This window comes from Hydractinia symbiolongicarpus, chromosome 3, assembly GCF_029227915.1.
Source record: "Hydractinia symbiolongicarpus strain clone_291-10 chromosome 3, HSymV2.1, whole genome shotgun sequence".
NCBI lineage: Eukaryota > Metazoa > Cnidaria > Hydrozoa > Anthoathecata > Hydractiniidae > Hydractinia > Hydractinia symbiolongicarpus.
In genome coordinates this window covers 8709080-8722863 of record NC_079877.1, presented here as the reverse complement: position 1 = coordinate 8722863, position 13784 = coordinate 8709080, and the positions used below count along the sequence as shown (strand labels likewise).

At 47.3% G+C, this 13784-nt stretch overlaps 59 non-coding genes across 59 annotated transcripts; 10 read left to right on the top strand and 49 right to left on the bottom strand.

Annotated features, from left to right (window-relative positions):
• Positions 1-16: 16 nt before the first annotated feature.
• Positions 17-88, bottom strand: Trnad-guc (transfer RNA aspartic acid (anticodon GUC)). The gene has a single exon. It is a non-coding gene; the product is annotated as a tRNA-Asp (tRNA).
• Positions 89-347: 259 nt separating this feature from the next.
• Positions 348-420, bottom strand: Trnaa-ugc (transfer RNA alanine (anticodon UGC)). Its single transcript has one exon. It is a non-coding gene; the product is annotated as a tRNA-Ala (tRNA).
• Positions 421-673: 253 nt separating this feature from the next.
• On the top strand, positions 674-767 carry Trnay-gua (transfer RNA tyrosine (anticodon GUA)). Its single transcript has 2 exons — positions 674-710; positions 732-767. It is a non-coding gene; the product is annotated as a tRNA-Tyr (tRNA).
• Positions 768-808: 41 nt separating this feature from the next.
• Trnal-caa (transfer RNA leucine (anticodon CAA)) lies at positions 809-924 on the bottom strand. The gene is made up of 2 exons: positions 887-924; positions 809-854 (listed from the first exon to the last, which is right to left on the bottom strand). It is a non-coding gene; the product is annotated as a tRNA-Leu (tRNA).
• Positions 925-992: 68 nt separating this feature from the next.
• Trnaa-agc (transfer RNA alanine (anticodon AGC)) lies at positions 993-1065 on the bottom strand. Its single transcript has one exon. It is a non-coding gene; the product is annotated as a tRNA-Ala (tRNA).
• A 107-nt stretch (positions 1066-1172) lies between these two features.
• Positions 1173-1245, bottom strand: Trnak-uuu (transfer RNA lysine (anticodon UUU)). The gene has a single exon. It is a non-coding gene; the product is annotated as a tRNA-Lys (tRNA).
• A 73-nt stretch (positions 1246-1318) lies between these two features.
• Trnad-guc (transfer RNA aspartic acid (anticodon GUC)) lies at positions 1319-1390 on the bottom strand. Its single transcript has one exon. It is a non-coding gene; the product is annotated as a tRNA-Asp (tRNA).
• Positions 1391-1649: 259 nt separating this feature from the next.
• Trnaa-ugc (transfer RNA alanine (anticodon UGC)) lies at positions 1650-1722 on the bottom strand. Its single transcript has one exon. It is a non-coding gene; the product is annotated as a tRNA-Ala (tRNA).
• Positions 1723-1975: 253 nt separating this feature from the next.
• On the top strand, positions 1976-2069 carry Trnay-gua (transfer RNA tyrosine (anticodon GUA)). Its single transcript has 2 exons — positions 1976-2012; positions 2034-2069. It is a non-coding gene; the product is annotated as a tRNA-Tyr (tRNA).
• Positions 2070-2110: 41 nt separating this feature from the next.
• On the bottom strand, positions 2111-2226 carry Trnal-caa (transfer RNA leucine (anticodon CAA)). The gene is made up of 2 exons: positions 2189-2226; positions 2111-2156 (listed from the first exon to the last, which is right to left on the bottom strand). It is a non-coding gene; the product is annotated as a tRNA-Leu (tRNA).
• A 68-nt stretch (positions 2227-2294) lies between these two features.
• On the bottom strand, positions 2295-2367 carry Trnaa-agc (transfer RNA alanine (anticodon AGC)). Its single transcript has one exon. It is a non-coding gene; the product is annotated as a tRNA-Ala (tRNA).
• Positions 2368-2473: 106 nt separating this feature from the next.
• Positions 2474-2546, bottom strand: Trnak-uuu (transfer RNA lysine (anticodon UUU)). Its single transcript has one exon. It is a non-coding gene; the product is annotated as a tRNA-Lys (tRNA).
• Positions 2547-2619: 73 nt separating this feature from the next.
• Positions 2620-2691, bottom strand: Trnad-guc (transfer RNA aspartic acid (anticodon GUC)). The gene has a single exon. It is a non-coding gene; the product is annotated as a tRNA-Asp (tRNA).
• Positions 2692-2950: 259 nt separating this feature from the next.
• Positions 2951-3023, bottom strand: Trnaa-ugc (transfer RNA alanine (anticodon UGC)). Its single transcript has one exon. It is a non-coding gene; the product is annotated as a tRNA-Ala (tRNA).
• A 253-nt stretch (positions 3024-3276) lies between these two features.
• Positions 3277-3370, top strand: Trnay-gua (transfer RNA tyrosine (anticodon GUA)). Its single transcript has 2 exons — positions 3277-3313; positions 3335-3370. It is a non-coding gene; the product is annotated as a tRNA-Tyr (tRNA).
• Positions 3371-3411: 41 nt separating this feature from the next.
• Trnal-caa (transfer RNA leucine (anticodon CAA)) lies at positions 3412-3527 on the bottom strand. Its single transcript has 2 exons — positions 3490-3527; positions 3412-3457 (listed from the first exon to the last, which is right to left on the bottom strand). It is a non-coding gene; the product is annotated as a tRNA-Leu (tRNA).
• A 68-nt stretch (positions 3528-3595) lies between these two features.
• On the bottom strand, positions 3596-3668 carry Trnaa-agc (transfer RNA alanine (anticodon AGC)). Its single transcript has one exon. It is a non-coding gene; the product is annotated as a tRNA-Ala (tRNA).
• A 107-nt stretch (positions 3669-3775) lies between these two features.
• Positions 3776-3848, bottom strand: Trnak-uuu (transfer RNA lysine (anticodon UUU)). Its single transcript has one exon. It is a non-coding gene; the product is annotated as a tRNA-Lys (tRNA).
• Positions 3849-3921: 73 nt separating this feature from the next.
• On the bottom strand, positions 3922-3993 carry Trnad-guc (transfer RNA aspartic acid (anticodon GUC)). Its single transcript has one exon. It is a non-coding gene; the product is annotated as a tRNA-Asp (tRNA).
• Positions 3994-4252: 259 nt separating this feature from the next.
• Trnaa-ugc (transfer RNA alanine (anticodon UGC)) lies at positions 4253-4325 on the bottom strand. Its single transcript has one exon. It is a non-coding gene; the product is annotated as a tRNA-Ala (tRNA).
• Positions 4326-4578: 253 nt separating this feature from the next.
• On the top strand, positions 4579-4672 carry Trnay-gua (transfer RNA tyrosine (anticodon GUA)). Its single transcript has 2 exons — positions 4579-4615; positions 4637-4672. It is a non-coding gene; the product is annotated as a tRNA-Tyr (tRNA).
• Positions 4673-4713: 41 nt separating this feature from the next.
• Trnal-caa (transfer RNA leucine (anticodon CAA)) lies at positions 4714-4829 on the bottom strand. The gene is made up of 2 exons: positions 4792-4829; positions 4714-4759 (listed from the first exon to the last, which is right to left on the bottom strand). It is a non-coding gene; the product is annotated as a tRNA-Leu (tRNA).
• A 68-nt stretch (positions 4830-4897) lies between these two features.
• Positions 4898-4970, bottom strand: Trnaa-agc (transfer RNA alanine (anticodon AGC)). Its single transcript has one exon. It is a non-coding gene; the product is annotated as a tRNA-Ala (tRNA).
• Positions 4971-5077: 107 nt separating this feature from the next.
• Positions 5078-5150, bottom strand: Trnak-uuu (transfer RNA lysine (anticodon UUU)). Its single transcript has one exon. It is a non-coding gene; the product is annotated as a tRNA-Lys (tRNA).
• Positions 5151-5223: 73 nt separating this feature from the next.
• On the bottom strand, positions 5224-5295 carry Trnad-guc (transfer RNA aspartic acid (anticodon GUC)). The gene has a single exon. It is a non-coding gene; the product is annotated as a tRNA-Asp (tRNA).
• Positions 5296-5554: 259 nt separating this feature from the next.
• Trnaa-ugc (transfer RNA alanine (anticodon UGC)) lies at positions 5555-5627 on the bottom strand. Its single transcript has one exon. It is a non-coding gene; the product is annotated as a tRNA-Ala (tRNA).
• A 253-nt stretch (positions 5628-5880) lies between these two features.
• Positions 5881-5974, top strand: Trnay-gua (transfer RNA tyrosine (anticodon GUA)). The gene is made up of 2 exons: positions 5881-5917; positions 5939-5974. It is a non-coding gene; the product is annotated as a tRNA-Tyr (tRNA).
• Positions 5975-6015: 41 nt separating this feature from the next.
• Trnal-caa (transfer RNA leucine (anticodon CAA)) lies at positions 6016-6131 on the bottom strand. The gene is made up of 2 exons: positions 6094-6131; positions 6016-6061 (listed from the first exon to the last, which is right to left on the bottom strand). It is a non-coding gene; the product is annotated as a tRNA-Leu (tRNA).
• A 68-nt stretch (positions 6132-6199) lies between these two features.
• Trnaa-agc (transfer RNA alanine (anticodon AGC)) lies at positions 6200-6272 on the bottom strand. Its single transcript has one exon. It is a non-coding gene; the product is annotated as a tRNA-Ala (tRNA).
• A 107-nt stretch (positions 6273-6379) lies between these two features.
• On the bottom strand, positions 6380-6452 carry Trnak-uuu (transfer RNA lysine (anticodon UUU)). Its single transcript has one exon. It is a non-coding gene; the product is annotated as a tRNA-Lys (tRNA).
• A 73-nt stretch (positions 6453-6525) lies between these two features.
• Trnad-guc (transfer RNA aspartic acid (anticodon GUC)) lies at positions 6526-6597 on the bottom strand. The gene has a single exon. It is a non-coding gene; the product is annotated as a tRNA-Asp (tRNA).
• A 259-nt stretch (positions 6598-6856) lies between these two features.
• On the bottom strand, positions 6857-6929 carry Trnaa-ugc (transfer RNA alanine (anticodon UGC)). Its single transcript has one exon. It is a non-coding gene; the product is annotated as a tRNA-Ala (tRNA).
• A 253-nt stretch (positions 6930-7182) lies between these two features.
• Trnay-gua (transfer RNA tyrosine (anticodon GUA)) lies at positions 7183-7276 on the top strand. Its single transcript has 2 exons — positions 7183-7219; positions 7241-7276. It is a non-coding gene; the product is annotated as a tRNA-Tyr (tRNA).
• A 41-nt stretch (positions 7277-7317) lies between these two features.
• Trnal-caa (transfer RNA leucine (anticodon CAA)) lies at positions 7318-7433 on the bottom strand. The gene is made up of 2 exons: positions 7396-7433; positions 7318-7363 (listed from the first exon to the last, which is right to left on the bottom strand). It is a non-coding gene; the product is annotated as a tRNA-Leu (tRNA).
• A 248-nt stretch (positions 7434-7681) lies between these two features.
• Trnak-uuu (transfer RNA lysine (anticodon UUU)) lies at positions 7682-7754 on the bottom strand. Its single transcript has one exon. It is a non-coding gene; the product is annotated as a tRNA-Lys (tRNA).
• Positions 7755-7827: 73 nt separating this feature from the next.
• Trnad-guc (transfer RNA aspartic acid (anticodon GUC)) lies at positions 7828-7899 on the bottom strand. Its single transcript has one exon. It is a non-coding gene; the product is annotated as a tRNA-Asp (tRNA).
• A 259-nt stretch (positions 7900-8158) lies between these two features.
• Positions 8159-8231, bottom strand: Trnaa-ugc (transfer RNA alanine (anticodon UGC)). Its single transcript has one exon. It is a non-coding gene; the product is annotated as a tRNA-Ala (tRNA).
• A 253-nt stretch (positions 8232-8484) lies between these two features.
• On the top strand, positions 8485-8578 carry Trnay-gua (transfer RNA tyrosine (anticodon GUA)). Its single transcript has 2 exons — positions 8485-8521; positions 8543-8578. It is a non-coding gene; the product is annotated as a tRNA-Tyr (tRNA).
• A 41-nt stretch (positions 8579-8619) lies between these two features.
• Trnal-caa (transfer RNA leucine (anticodon CAA)) lies at positions 8620-8735 on the bottom strand. Its single transcript has 2 exons — positions 8698-8735; positions 8620-8665 (listed from the first exon to the last, which is right to left on the bottom strand). It is a non-coding gene; the product is annotated as a tRNA-Leu (tRNA).
• A 168-nt stretch (positions 8736-8903) lies between these two features.
• On the bottom strand, positions 8904-8975 carry Trnad-guc (transfer RNA aspartic acid (anticodon GUC)). Its single transcript has one exon. It is a non-coding gene; the product is annotated as a tRNA-Asp (tRNA).
• A 262-nt stretch (positions 8976-9237) lies between these two features.
• Trnaa-ugc (transfer RNA alanine (anticodon UGC)) lies at positions 9238-9310 on the bottom strand. The gene has a single exon. It is a non-coding gene; the product is annotated as a tRNA-Ala (tRNA).
• Positions 9311-9563: 253 nt separating this feature from the next.
• Trnay-gua (transfer RNA tyrosine (anticodon GUA)) lies at positions 9564-9657 on the top strand. The gene is made up of 2 exons: positions 9564-9600; positions 9622-9657. It is a non-coding gene; the product is annotated as a tRNA-Tyr (tRNA).
• A 41-nt stretch (positions 9658-9698) lies between these two features.
• Positions 9699-9814, bottom strand: Trnal-caa (transfer RNA leucine (anticodon CAA)). Its single transcript has 2 exons — positions 9777-9814; positions 9699-9744 (listed from the first exon to the last, which is right to left on the bottom strand). It is a non-coding gene; the product is annotated as a tRNA-Leu (tRNA).
• A 68-nt stretch (positions 9815-9882) lies between these two features.
• Trnaa-agc (transfer RNA alanine (anticodon AGC)) lies at positions 9883-9955 on the bottom strand. The gene has a single exon. It is a non-coding gene; the product is annotated as a tRNA-Ala (tRNA).
• A 253-nt stretch (positions 9956-10208) lies between these two features.
• On the bottom strand, positions 10209-10280 carry Trnad-guc (transfer RNA aspartic acid (anticodon GUC)). Its single transcript has one exon. It is a non-coding gene; the product is annotated as a tRNA-Asp (tRNA).
• A 262-nt stretch (positions 10281-10542) lies between these two features.
• Positions 10543-10615, bottom strand: Trnaa-ugc (transfer RNA alanine (anticodon UGC)). The gene has a single exon. It is a non-coding gene; the product is annotated as a tRNA-Ala (tRNA).
• Positions 10616-10868: 253 nt separating this feature from the next.
• Positions 10869-10962, top strand: Trnay-gua (transfer RNA tyrosine (anticodon GUA)). The gene is made up of 2 exons: positions 10869-10905; positions 10927-10962. It is a non-coding gene; the product is annotated as a tRNA-Tyr (tRNA).
• Positions 10963-11003: 41 nt separating this feature from the next.
• Trnal-caa (transfer RNA leucine (anticodon CAA)) lies at positions 11004-11119 on the bottom strand. The gene is made up of 2 exons: positions 11082-11119; positions 11004-11049 (listed from the first exon to the last, which is right to left on the bottom strand). It is a non-coding gene; the product is annotated as a tRNA-Leu (tRNA).
• Positions 11120-11187: 68 nt separating this feature from the next.
• Positions 11188-11260, bottom strand: Trnaa-agc (transfer RNA alanine (anticodon AGC)). Its single transcript has one exon. It is a non-coding gene; the product is annotated as a tRNA-Ala (tRNA).
• A 107-nt stretch (positions 11261-11367) lies between these two features.
• Positions 11368-11440, bottom strand: Trnak-uuu (transfer RNA lysine (anticodon UUU)). The gene has a single exon. It is a non-coding gene; the product is annotated as a tRNA-Lys (tRNA).
• Positions 11441-11513: 73 nt separating this feature from the next.
• Trnad-guc (transfer RNA aspartic acid (anticodon GUC)) lies at positions 11514-11585 on the bottom strand. The gene has a single exon. It is a non-coding gene; the product is annotated as a tRNA-Asp (tRNA).
• A 259-nt stretch (positions 11586-11844) lies between these two features.
• On the bottom strand, positions 11845-11917 carry Trnaa-ugc (transfer RNA alanine (anticodon UGC)). Its single transcript has one exon. It is a non-coding gene; the product is annotated as a tRNA-Ala (tRNA).
• Positions 11918-12170: 253 nt separating this feature from the next.
• On the top strand, positions 12171-12264 carry Trnay-gua (transfer RNA tyrosine (anticodon GUA)). The gene is made up of 2 exons: positions 12171-12207; positions 12229-12264. It is a non-coding gene; the product is annotated as a tRNA-Tyr (tRNA).
• Positions 12265-12305: 41 nt separating this feature from the next.
• On the bottom strand, positions 12306-12421 carry Trnal-caa (transfer RNA leucine (anticodon CAA)). Its single transcript has 2 exons — positions 12384-12421; positions 12306-12351 (listed from the first exon to the last, which is right to left on the bottom strand). It is a non-coding gene; the product is annotated as a tRNA-Leu (tRNA).
• Positions 12422-12489: 68 nt separating this feature from the next.
• Positions 12490-12562, bottom strand: Trnaa-agc (transfer RNA alanine (anticodon AGC)). The gene has a single exon. It is a non-coding gene; the product is annotated as a tRNA-Ala (tRNA).
• Positions 12563-12669: 107 nt separating this feature from the next.
• Positions 12670-12742, bottom strand: Trnak-uuu (transfer RNA lysine (anticodon UUU)). Its single transcript has one exon. It is a non-coding gene; the product is annotated as a tRNA-Lys (tRNA).
• Positions 12743-12815: 73 nt separating this feature from the next.
• On the bottom strand, positions 12816-12887 carry Trnad-guc (transfer RNA aspartic acid (anticodon GUC)). The gene has a single exon. It is a non-coding gene; the product is annotated as a tRNA-Asp (tRNA).
• Positions 12888-13149: 262 nt separating this feature from the next.
• Trnaa-ugc (transfer RNA alanine (anticodon UGC)) lies at positions 13150-13222 on the bottom strand. The gene has a single exon. It is a non-coding gene; the product is annotated as a tRNA-Ala (tRNA).
• Positions 13223-13610: 388 nt separating this feature from the next.
• Positions 13611-13726, bottom strand: Trnal-caa (transfer RNA leucine (anticodon CAA)). Its single transcript has 2 exons — positions 13689-13726; positions 13611-13656 (listed from the first exon to the last, which is right to left on the bottom strand). It is a non-coding gene; the product is annotated as a tRNA-Leu (tRNA).
• Positions 13727-13784: the final 58 nt, after the last annotated feature.

The following is a 13784-nucleotide window of genomic DNA, read 5'->3' as shown; positions in this document are numbered from 1 at the left end:
ACAAGATAAAAAGAACCTCCCCGGCGGGGAATCGAACCCCGGTCTCCCGCGTGACAGGCGGGGATACTTACCACTATACTACCGAGGACGAGTTCATATTTAAATAATATGTTCGCGATGGCGTCAATGCCCGAATGCCACACGGTCGATCATGTTAAAAGCTGAAACTGTGTATACTGTCAATGCGAAATTAAACAGCAAGAAATGCTCTAGACATATGCAGCGCGGTTTAGTATTATTATTATTATTATTAATACCAGGTAATCTTAGGAGCATCATAAATCCTCTTATGACCATTGCCAACTACTGAAATTAGTATAAAAATAAATAAATTAAAAACATCGTCTTGGAGGATCCGGGCATCGATCCCGGTACCTCTCGCATGCAAAGCGAGCGCTCTACCATGTGAGCTAATCCCCCTGGAAATGTTAAAAAGGTCATAGTTCGAGTGCTGTTCGCAATACTAAACTACACCTTACATCAGACACATTTCAGCTTACCTACCTTCAGCAGAGTGGCGCAGAGGAAGCGTGCTGGGCCCATAACCCAGAGGTCGGTGGATCGAAACCACCCTCTGCTACGTGCGAGCTATCGCATCATTTTAAAAACCACGTCATACTACAAACGTGACATGACCTGCATAGTCCTGCACAAGAACTGTACGATGCTACATCCACCGATAGCTCAGTTGGTAGAGCGGAGGACTGTAGACGAACTTATACCACTCAGGCATCCTTAGGTCGCTGGTTCAAATCCGGCTCGGTGGACTTGCATTTTAGGCCTAAAATTTTGTGTGGCAGGGAAAAGTTGTCGGAAGTGGGATTCGAACCCACGCCCTCATTCGAGGACCAGAATTCTCCACGCGATGAGTGGAAGAACATTTTGTCTTGAGTCTGGCGCCTTAGACCGCTCGGCCATCCCGACATGACACGAACGCTGCTGCAAATTGCTCTGCGCAAATTTCATTTATTTTACGCCTATGGAAAAGGCATTGGAGAACCCGGGCATCGATCCCGGTACCTCTCGCATGCTAAGCGAGCGCTCTACCATCTGAGCTAGTTCCCCATCAAGTTTGCTTCGCCTTTGCCACTCCGCAAATGTTACGTTATTCATCCTCTTTCGACAAGACATTGTGGTGAAAGTTAGTTCACCATCGTACCAAATAATTGTTACGCCCGATGAGGGACTCGAACCCGCGACCCTCAGATTAAAAGTCTGATGCTCTACCGACTGAGCTAACCGGGCGTAAATCTGTATTCCCGGACAGTCCCGCGAACACTACTGACGTGAAACGAAACATTGACAAGATAAAAAGAACCTCCCCGGCGGGGAATCGAACCCCGGTCTCCCGCGTGACAGGCGGGGATACTTACCACTATACTACCGAGGACGAGTTCATATTTAAATAATATGTTCGCGATGGCGTCAATGCCCGAATGCCACACGGTCGATCATGTTAAAAGCTGAAACTGTGTATACTGTCAATGCGAAATTAAACAGCAAGAAATGCTCTAGACATATGCAGCGCGGTTTAGTATTATTATTATTATTATTAATACCAGGTAATCTTAGGAGCATCATAAATCCTCTTATGACCATTGGCAACTACTGAAATTAGTATAAAAATAAATAAATTAAAAACATCGTCTTGGAGGATCCGGGCATCGATCCCGGTACCTCTCGCATGCAAAGCGAGCGCTCTACCATGTGAGCTAATCCCCCTGGAAATGTTAAAAAGGTCATAGTTCGAGTGCTGTTCGCAATACTAAACTACACCTTACATCAGACACATTTCAGCTTACCTACCTTCAGCAGAGTGGCGCAGAGGAAGCGTGCTGGGCCCATAACCCAGAGGTCGGTGGATCGAAACCACCCTCTGCTACGTGCGAGCTATCGCATCATTTTAAAAACCACGTCATACTACAAACGTGACATGACCTGCATAGTCCTGCACAAGAACTGTACGATGCTACATCCACCGATAGCTCAGTTGGTAGAGCGGAGGACTGTAGACGAACTTATACCACTCAGGCATCCTTAGGTCGCTGGTTCAAATCCGGCTCGGTGGACTTGCATTTTAGGCCTAAAATTTTGTGTGGCAGGGAAAAGTTGTCGGAAGTGGGATTCGAACCCACGCCCTCATTCGAGGACCAGAATTCTCCACGCGATGAGTGGAAGAACATTTTGTCTTGAGTCTGGCGCCTTAGACCGCTCGGCCATCCCGACATGACACGAACGCTGCTGCAAATTGCTCTGCGCAAATTTCATTTATTTTACGCCTATGGAAAAGGCATTGGAGAACCCGGGCATCGATCCCGGTACCTCTCGCATGCTAAGCGAGCGCTCTACCATCTGAGCTAGTTCCCCATCAAGTTTGCTTCGCCTTTGCCATCCGCAAATGTTACGTTATTCATCCTCTTTCGACAAGACATTGTGGTGAAAGTTAGTTCACCATCGTACCAAATAATTGTTACGCCCGATGAGGGACTCGAACCCGCGACCCTCAGATTAAAAGTCTGATGCTCTACCGACTGAGCTAACCGGGCGTAAATCTGTATTCCCGGACAGTCCCGCGAACGCTACTGACGTGAAACGAAACATTGACAAGATAAAAAGAACCTCCCCGGCGGGGAATCGAACCCCGGTCTCCCGCGTGACAGGCGGGGATACTTACCACTATACTACCGAGGACGAGTTCATATTTAAATAATATGTTCGCGATGGCGTCAATGCCCGAATGCCACACGGTCGATCATGTTAAAAGCTGAAACTGTGTATACTGTCAATGCGAAATTAAACAGCAAGAAATGCTCTAGACATATGCAGCGCGGTTTAGTATTATTATTATTATTATTAATACCAGGTAATCTTAGGAGCATCATAAATCCTCTTATGACCATTGGCAACTACTGAAATTAGTATAAAAATAAATAAATTAAAAACATCGTCTTGGAGGATCCGGGCATCGATCCCGGTACCTCTCGCATGCAAAGCGAGCGCTCTACCATGTGAGCTAATCCCCCTGGAAATGTTAAAAAGGTCATAGTTCGAGTGCTGTTCGCAATACTAAACTACACCTTACATCAGACACATTTCAGCTTACCTACCTTCAGCAGAGTGGCGCAGAGGAAGCGTGCTGGGCCCATAACCCAGAGGTCGGTGGATCGAAACCACCCTCTGCTACGTGCGAGCTATCGCATCATTTTAAAAACCACGTCATACTACAAACGTGACATGACCTGCATAGTCCTGCACAAGAACTGTACGATGCTACATCCACCGATAGCTCAGTTGGTAGAGCGGAGGACTGTAGACGAACTTATACCACTCAGGCATCCTTAGGTCGCTGGTTCAAATCCGGCTCGGTGGACTTGCATTTTAGGCCTAAAATTTTGTGTGGCAGGGAAAAGTTGTCGGAAGTGGGATTCGAACCCACGCCCTCATTCGAGGACCAGAATTCTCCACGCGATGAGTGGAAGAACATTTTGTCTTGAGTCTGGCGCCTTAGACCGCTCGGCCATCCCGACATGACACGAACGCTGCTGCAAATTGCTCTGCGCAAATTTCATTTATTTTACGCCTATGGAAAAGGCATTGGAGAACCCGGGCATCGATCCCGGTACCTCTCGCATGCTAAGCGAGCGCTCTACCATCTGAGCTAGTTCCCCATCAAGTTTGCTTCGCCTTTGCCACTCCGCAAATGTTACGTTATTCATCCTCTTTCGACAAGACATTGTGGTGAAAGTTAGTTCACCATCGTACCAAATAATTGTTACGCCCGATGAGGGACTCGAACCCGCGACCCTCAGATTAAAAGTCTGATGCTCTACCGACTGAGCTAACCGGGCGTAAATCTGTATTCCCGGACAGTCCCGCGAACGCTACTGACGTGAAACGAAACATTGACAAGATAAAAAGAACCTCCCCGGCGGGGAATCGAACCCCGGTCTCCCGCGTGACAGGCGGGGATACTTACCACTATACTACCGAGGACGAGTTCATATTTAAATAATATGTTCGCGATGGCGTCAATGCCCGAATGCCACACGGTCGATCATGTTAAAAGCTGAAACTGTGTATACTGTCAATGCGAAATTAAACAGCAAGAAATGCTCTAGACATATGCAGCGCGGTTTAGTATTATTATTATTATTATTAATACCAGGTAATCTTAGGAGCATCATAAATCCTCTTATGACCATTGGCAACTACTGAAATTAGTATAAAAATAAATAAATTAAAAACATCGTCTTGGAGGATCCGGGCATCGATCCCGGTACCTCTCGCATGCAAAGCGAGCGCTCTACCATGTGAGCTAATCCCCCTGGAAATGGTAAAAAGGTCATAGTTCGAGTGCTGTTCGCAATACTAAACTACACCTTACATCAGACACATTTCAGCTTACCTACCTTCAGCAGAGTGGCGCAGAGGAAGCGTGCTGGGCCCATAACCCAGAGGTCGGTGGATCGAAACCACCCTCTGCTACGTGCGAGCTATCGCATCATTTTAAAAACCACGTCATACTACAAACGTGACATGACCTGCATAGTCCTGCACAAGAACTGTACGATGCTACATCCACCGATAGCTCAGTTGGTAGAGCGGAGGACTGTAGACGAACTTATACCACTCAGGCATCCTTAGGTCGCTGGTTCAAATCCGGCTCGGTGGACTTGCATTTTAGGCCTAAAATTTTGTGTGGCAGGGAAAAGTTGTCGGAAGTGGGATTCGAACCCACGCCCTCATTCGAGGACCAGAATTCTCCACGCGATGAGTGGAAGAACATTTTGTCTTGAGTCTGGCGCCTTAGACCGCTCGGCCATCCCGACATGACACGAACGCTGCTGCAAATTGCTCTGCGCAAATTTCATTTATTTTACGCCTATGGAAAAGGCATTGGAGAACCCGGGCATCGATCCCGGTACCTCTCGCATGCTAAGCGAGCGCTCTACCATCTGAGCTAGTTCCCCATCAAGTTTGCTTCGCCTTTGCCACTCCTCAAATGTTACGTTATTCATCCTCTTTCGACAAGACATTGTGGTGAAAGTTAGTTCACCATCGTACCAAATAATTGTTACGCCCGATGAGGGACTCGAACCCGCGACCCTCAGATTAAAAGTCTGATGCTCTACCGACTGAGCTAACCGGGCGTAAATCTGTATTCCCGGACAGTCCCGCGAACGCTACTGACGTGAAACGAAACATTGACAAGATAAAAAGAACCTCCCCGGCGGGGAATCGAACCCCGGTCTCCCGCGTGACAGGCGGGGATACTTACCACTATACTACCGAGGACGAGTTCATATTTAAATAATATGTTCGCGATGGCGTCAATGCCCGAATGCCACACGGTCGATCATGTTAAAAGCTGAAACTGTGTATACTGTCAATGCGAAATTAAACAGCAAGAAATGCTCTAGACATATGCAGCGCGGTTTAGTATTATTATTATTATTATTAATACCAGGTAATCTTAGGAGCATCATAAATCCTCTTATGACCATTGGCAACTACTGAAATTAGTATAAAAATAAATAAATTAAAAACATCGTCTTGGAGGATCCGGGCATCGATCCCGGTACCTCTCGCATGCAAAGCGAGCGCTCTACCATGTGAGCTAATCCCCCTGGAAATGGTAAAAAGGTCATAGTTCGAGTGCTGTTCGCAATACTAAACTACACCTTACATCAGACACATTTCAGCTTACCTACCTTCAGCAGAGTGGCGCAGAGGAAGCGTGCTGGGCCCATAACCCAGAGGTCGGTGGATCGAAACCACCCTCTGCTACGTGCGAGCTATCGCATCATTTTAAAAACCACGTCATACTACAAACGTGACATGACCTGCATAGTCCTGCACAAGAACTGTACGATGCTACATCCACCGATAGCTCAGTTGGTAGAGCGGAGGACTGTAGACGAACTTATACCACTCAGGCATCCTTAGGTCGCTGGTTCAAATCCGGCTCGGTGGACTTGCATTTTAGGCCTAAAATTTTGTGTGGCAGGGAAAAGTTGTCGGAAGTGGGATTCGAACCCACGCCCTCATTCGAGGACCAGAATTCTCCACGCGATGAGTGGAAGAACATTTTGTCTTGAGTCTGGCGCCTTAGACCGCTCGGCCATCCCGACATGACACGAACGCTGCTGCAAATTGCTCTGCGCAAATTTCATTTATTTTACGCCTATGGAAAAGGCATTGGAGAACCCGGGCATCGATCCCGGTACCTCTCGCATGCTAAGCGAGCGCTCTACCATCTGAGCTAGTTCCCCATCAAGTTTGCTTCGCCTTTGCCACTCCGCAAATGTTACGTTATTCATCCTCTTTCGACAAGACATTGTGGTGAAAGTTAGTTCACCATCGTACCAAATAATTGTTACGCCCGATGAGGGACTCGAACCCGCGACCCTCAGATTAAAAGTCTGATGCTCTACCGACTGAGCTAACCGGGCGTAAATCTGTATTCCCGGACAGTCCCGCGAACGCTACTGACGTGAAACGAAACATTGACAAGATAAAAAGAACCTCCCCGGCGGGGAATCGAACCCCGGTCTCCCGCGTGACAGGCGGGGATACTTACCACTATACTACCGAGGACGAGTTCATATTTAAATAATATGTTCGCGATGGCGTCAATGCCCGAATGCCACACGGTCGATCATGTTAAAAGCTGAAACTGTGTATACTGTCAATGCGAAATTAAACAGCAAGAAATGCTCTAGACATATGCAGCGCGGTTTAGTATTATTATTATTATTATTAATACCAGGTAATCTTAGGAGCATCATAAATCCTCTTATGACCATTGGCAACTACTGAAATTAGTATAAAAATAAATAAATTAAAAACATCGTCTTGGAGGATCCGGGCATCGATCCCGGTACCTCTCGCATGCAAAGCGAGCGCTCTACCATGTGAGCTAATCCCCCTGGAAATGGTAAAAAGGTCATAGTTCGAGTGCTGTTCGCAATACTAAACTACACCTTACATCAGACACATTTCAGCTTACCTACCTTCAGCAGAGTGGCGCAGAGGAAGCGTGCTGGGCCCATAACCCAGAGGTCGGTGGATCGAAACCACCCTCTGCTACGTGCGAGCTATCGCATCATTTTAAAAACCACGTCATACTACAAACGTGACATGACCTGCATAGTCCTGCACAAGAACTGTACGATGCTACATCCACCGATAGCTCAGTTGGTAGAGCGGAGGACTGTAGACGAACTTATACCACTCAGGCATCCTTAGGTCGCTGGTTCAAATCCGGCTCGGTGGACTTGCATTTTAGGCCTAAAATTTTGTGTGGCAGGGAAAAGTTGTCGGAAGTGGGATTCGAACCCACGCCCTCATTCGAGGACCAGAATTCTCCACGCGATGAGTGGAAGAACATTTTGTCTTGAGTCTGGCGCCTTAGACCGCTCGGCCATCCCGACATGACACGAACGCTGCTGCAAATTGCTCTGCGCAAATTTCATTTATTTTACGCCTATGGAAAAGGCATTGGAGAACCCGGGCATCGATCCCGGTATCTCTCGCATGCTAAGCGAGCCCTCTACCATCTGAGCTAGTTCCCCATCAAGTTTGCTTCGCCTTTGCCACTCCGCAAATGTTACGTTATTCATCCTCTTTCGACAAGACATTGTGGTGAAAGTTAGTTCACCATCTTACCAAATAATTGTTACGCCCGATGAGGGACTCGAACCCGCGACCCTCAGATTAAAAGTCTGATGCTCTACCGACTGAGCTAACCGGGCGTAAATCTGTATTCCCGGACAGTCCCGCGAACGCTACTGACGTGAAACGAAACATTGACAAGATAAAAAGAACCTCCCCGGCGGGGAATCGAACCCCGGTCTTCCGCGTGACAGGCGGGGATACTTACCACTATACTACCGAGGACGAGTTCATATTTAAATAATATGTTCGCGATGGCGTCAATGCCCGAATGCCACACGGTCGATCATGTTAAAAGCTGAAACTGTGTATACTGTCAATGCGAAATTAAACAGCAAGAAATGCTCTAGACATATGCAGCGCGGTTTAGTATTATTATTATTATTATTAATACCAGGTAATATTAGGAGCATCATAAATCCTTTTATGACCATTGGCAACTACTGAAATTAGTATAAAAATAAATAAATTAAAAACATCGTCTTGGAGGATCCGGGCATCGATCCCGGTACCTCTCGCATGCAAAGCGAGCGCTCTACCATGTGAGCTAATCCCCCTGGAAATGGTAAAAAGGTCATAGTTCGAGTGCTGTTTGCAATACTAAACTACACCTTACATCAGACACATTTCAGCTTACCTGCCTTCAGCAGAGTGGCGCAGAGGAAGCGTGCTGGGCCCATAACCCAGAGGTCGGTGGATCGAAACCACCCTCTGCTACGTGCGAGCTATCGCATCATTTTAAAAACCACGTCATACTACAAACGTGACATGACCTGCATAGTCCTGCACAAGAACTGTACGATGCTACATGCACCGATAGCTCAGTTGGTAGAGCGGAGGACTGTAGACGAACTTATACCACTCAGGCATCCTTAGGTCGCTGGTTCAAATCCGGCTCGGTGGACTTGCATTTTAGGCCTAAAATTTTGTGTGGCAGGGAAAAGTTGTCGGAAGTGGGATTCGAACCCACGCCCTCATTCGAGGACCAGAATTCTCCACGCGATGAGTGGAAGAACATTTTGTCTTGAGTCTGGCGCCTTAGACCGCTCGGCCATCCCGACATGACACGAACGCTGCTGCAAATTGCTCTGCGCAAATTTCATTTATTTTACGCCTATGGAAAAGGCATTGGAGAACCCGGGCATCGATCCCGGGCGTAAATCTGTATTCCCGGACAGTCCCGCGAAGGCTACTGACGTGAAACGAAACATTGACAAGATAAAAAGAACCTCCCCGGCGGGGAATCGAACCCCAGTCTCCCGCGTGACAGGCGGGGATACTTACCACTATACTACCGAGGACGAGTTCATATTTAAATAATATGTTCGCGATGGCGTCAATGCCCGAATGCCACACGGTCGATCATGTTAAAAGCTGAAACTGTTTATACTGTCAATGCGAAATTAAACAGCAAGAAATGCTCTAGACATATGCAGCGCGGTTTAGTATTATTATTATTATTATTATTAATACCAGGTAATCTTAGGAGCATCATAAATCCTCTTATGACCATTGGCAACTACTGAAATTAGTATAAAAATAAATAAATTAAAAACATCGTCTTGGAGGATCCGGGCATCGATCCCGGTACCTCTCGCATGCAAAGCGAGCGCTCTACCATGTGAGCTAATCCCCCTGGAAATGGTAAAAAGGTCATAGTTCGAGTGCTGTTCGCAATACTAAACTACACCTTACATCAGACACATTTCAGCTTACCTACCTTCAGCAGAGTGGCGCAGAGGAAGCGTGCTGGGCCCATAACCCAGAGGTCGGTGGATCGAAACCACCCTCTGCTACGTGCGAGCTATCGCATCATTTTAAAAACCACGTCATACTACAAACGTGACATGACCTGCATAGTCCTGCACAAGAACTGTACGATGCTACATCCACCGATAGCTCAGTTGGTAGAGCGGAGGACTGTAGACGAACTTATACCACTCAGGCATCCTTAGGTCGCTGGTTCAAATGCGGCTCGGTGGACTTGCATTTTAGGCCTAAAATTTTGTGTGGCAGGGAAAAGTTGTCGGAAGTGGGATTCGAACCCACGCCCTCATTCGAGGACCAGAATTCTCCACGCGATGAGTGGAAGAACATTTTGTCTTGAGTCTGGCGCCTTAGACCGCTCGGCCATCCCGACATGACACGAACGCTGCTGCAAATTGCTCTGCGCAAATTTCATTTATTTTACGCCTATGGAAAAGGCATTGGAGAACCCGGGCATCGATCCCGGTACCTCTCGCATGCTAAGCGAGCGCTCTACCATCTGAGCTAGTTCCCCATCAAGTTTGCTTCGCCTTTGCCACTCCGCAAATGTTACGTTATTCATCCTCTTTCGACAAGACATTGTGGTGAAAGTTAGTTCACCATCGTACCAAATAATTGTTACGCCCGATGAGGGACTCGAACCCGCGACCCTCAGATTAAAAGTGTGATGCTCTACCGACTGAGCTAACCGGGCGTAAATCTGTATTCCCGGACAGTCCCGCGAAGGCTACTGACGTGAAACGAAACATTGACAAGATAAAAAGAACCTCCCCGGCGGGGAATCGAACCCCGGTCTCCTGCGTGACAGGCGGGGATACTTACCACTATACTACCGAGGACGAGTTCATATTTAAATAATATGTTCGCGATGGCGTCAATGCCCGAATGCCACACGGTCGATCATGTTAAAAGCTGAAACTGTGTATACTGTCAATGCGAAATTAAACAGCAAGAAATGCTCTAGACATATGCAGCGCGGTTTAGTATTATTATTATTATTATTATTAATACCAGGTAATCTTAGGAGCATCATAAATCCTCTTATGACCATTGGCAACTACTGAAATTAGTATAAAAATAAATAAATTAAAAACATCGTCTTGGAGGATCCGGGCATCGATCCCGGTACCTCTCGCATGCAAAGCGAGCGCTCTACCATGTGAGCTAATCCCCCTGGAAACGGTAAAAAGGTCATAGTTCGAGTGCTGTTCGCAATACTAAACTACACCTTACATCAGACACATTTCAGCTTACCTACCTTCAGCAGAGTGGCGCAGAGGAAGCGTGCTGGGCCCATAACCCAGAGGTCGGTGGATCGAAACCACCCTCTGCTACGTGCGAGCTATCGCATCATTTTAAAAACCACGTCATACTACAAACGTGACATGACCTGCATAGTCCTGCACAAGAACTGTACGATGCTACATCCACCGATAGCTCAGTTGGTAGAGCGGAGGACTGTAGACGAACTTATACCACTCAGGCATCCTTAGGTCGCTGGTTCAAATCCGGCTCGGTGGACTTGCATTTTAGGCCTAAAATTTTGTGTGGCAGGGAAAAGTTGTCGGAAGTGGGATTCGAACCCACGCCCTCATTCGAGGACCAGAATTCTCCACGCGATGAGTGGAAGAACATTTTGTCTTGAGTCTGGCGCCTTAGACCGCTCGGCCATCCCGACATGACACGAACGCTGCTGCAAATTGCTCTGCGCAAATTTCATTTATTTTACGCCTATGGAAAAGGCATTGGAGAACCCGGGCATCGATCCCGGTACCTCTCGCATGCTAAGCGAGCGCTCTACCATCTGAGCTAGTTCCCCATCAAGTTTGCTTCGCCTTTGCCACTCCGCAAATGTTACGTTATTCATCCTCTTTCGACAAGACATTGTGGTGAAAGTTAGTTCACCATCGTACCAAATAATTGTTACGCCCGATGAGGGACTCGAACCCGCGACCCTCAGATTAAAAGTCTGATGCTCTACCGACTGAGCTAACCGGGCGTAAATCTGTATTCCCGGACAGTCCCGCGAACGCTACTGACGTGAAACGAAACATTGACAAGATAAAAAGAACCTCCCCGGCGGGGAATCGAACCCCGGTCTCCCGCGTGACAGGCGGGGATACTTACCACTGTACTACCGAGGACGAGTTCATATTTAAATAATATGTTCGCGATGGCGTCAATGCCCGAATGCCACACGGTCGATCATGTTAAAAGCTGAAACTGTGTATACTGTCAATGCGAAATTAAACAGCAAGAAATGCTCTAGGCATATGCAGCGCGGTTTAGTATTATTATTATTATTATTAATACCAGGTAATCTTAGGAGCATCATAAATCCTCTTATGACCATTGGCAACTACTGAAATTAGTATAAAAATAAATAAATTAAAAACATCGTCTTGGAGGATCCGGGCATCGATCCCGGTACCTCTCGCATGCAAAGCGAGCGCTCTACCATGTGAGCTAATCCCCCTGGAAATGGTAAAAAGGTCATAGTTCGAGTGCTGTTCGCAATACTAAACTACACCTTACATCAGACACATTTCAGCTTACCTACCTTCAGCAGAGTGGCTCAGAGGAAGCGGGCTGGGCCCATAACCCAGAGGTCGGTGGATCGAAACCACCCTCTGCTACGTGCGAGCTATCGCATCATTTTAAAAACCACGTCATACTACAAACGTGACATGACCTGCATAGTCCTGCACAAGAACTGTACGATGCTACATCCACCGATAGCTCAGTTGGTGGAGCGGAGGACTGTAGACGAACTTATACCACTCAGGCATCCTTAGGTCGCTGGTTCAAATCCGGCTCGGTGGACTTGCATTTTAGGCCTAAAATTTTGTGTGGCAGGGAAAAGTTGTCGGAAGTGGGATTCGAACCCACGCCCTCATTCGAGGACCAGAATTCTCCACGCGATGAGTGGAAGAACATTTTGTCTTGAGTCTGGCGCCTTAGACCGCTCGGCCATCCCGACATGACACGAACGCTGCTGCAAATTGCTCTGCGCAAATTTCATTTATTTTACGCCTATGGAAAAGGCATTGGAGAACCCGGGCATCGATCCCGGTACCTCTCGCATGCTAAGCGAGCGCTCTACCATCTGAGCTAGTTCCCCATCAAGTTTGCTTCGCCTTTGCCACTCCGCAAATGTTACGTTATTCATCCTCTTTCGACAAGACATTGTGGTGAAAGTTAGTTCACCATCGTACCAAATAATTGTTACGCCCGATGAGGGAGTCGAACCCGCGACCCTCAGATTAAAAGTCTGATGCTCTACCGACTGAGCTAACCGGGCGTAAATCTGTATTCCCGGACAGTCCTGCGAACGCTACTGACGTGAAACGAAACATTGACAAGATAAAAAGAACCTCCCCGGCGGGGAATCGAACCCCGGTCTCCCGCGTGACAGGCGGGGATACTTACCACTATACTACCGAGGACGAGTTCATATTTAAATAATATGTTCGCGATGGCGTCAATGCCCGAATGCCACACGGTCAATCATGTTAAAAGCTGAAACTGTGTATACTGTCAATGCGAAATTAAACAGCAAGAAATGCTCTAGACATATGCAGCGCGGTTTAGTATTATTATTATTATTATTATTAATACCAGGTAATCTTAGGAGCATCATAAATCCTCTTATGACCATTGGCAACTACTGAAATTAGTATAAAAATAAATAAATTAAAAACATCGTCTTGGAGGATCCGGGCATCGATCCCGGTACCTCTCGCATGCAAAGCGAGCGCTCTACCATGTGAGCTAATCCCCCTGGAAATGGTAAAAAGGTCATAGTTCGAGTGCTGTTCGCAATACTAAACTACACCTTACATCAGACACATTTCAGCTTACCTACCTTCAGCAGAGTGGCGCAGAGGAAGCGTGCTGGGCCCATAACCCAGAGGTCGGTGGATCGAAACCACCCTCTGCTACGTGCGAGCTATCGCATCATTTTAAAAACCACGTCATACTACAAACGTGACATGACCTGCATAGTCCTGCACAAGAACTGTACGATGCTACATCCACCGATAGCTCAGTTGGTAGAGCGGAGGACTGTAGACGAACTTATACCACTCAGGCATCCTTAGGTCGCTGGTGCAAATCCGGCTCGGTGGACTTGCATTTTAGGCCTAAAATTTTGTGTGGCAGGGAAAAGTTGTCGGAAGTGGGATTCGAACCCACGCCCTCATTCGAGGACCAGAATTCTCCACGCGATGAGTGGAAGAACATTTTGTCTTGAGTCTGGCGCCTTAGACCGCTCGGCCATCCCGACATGACACGAACGCTGCTGCAAATTGCTCTGCGCAAATTTCATTTATTTTACGCCTATG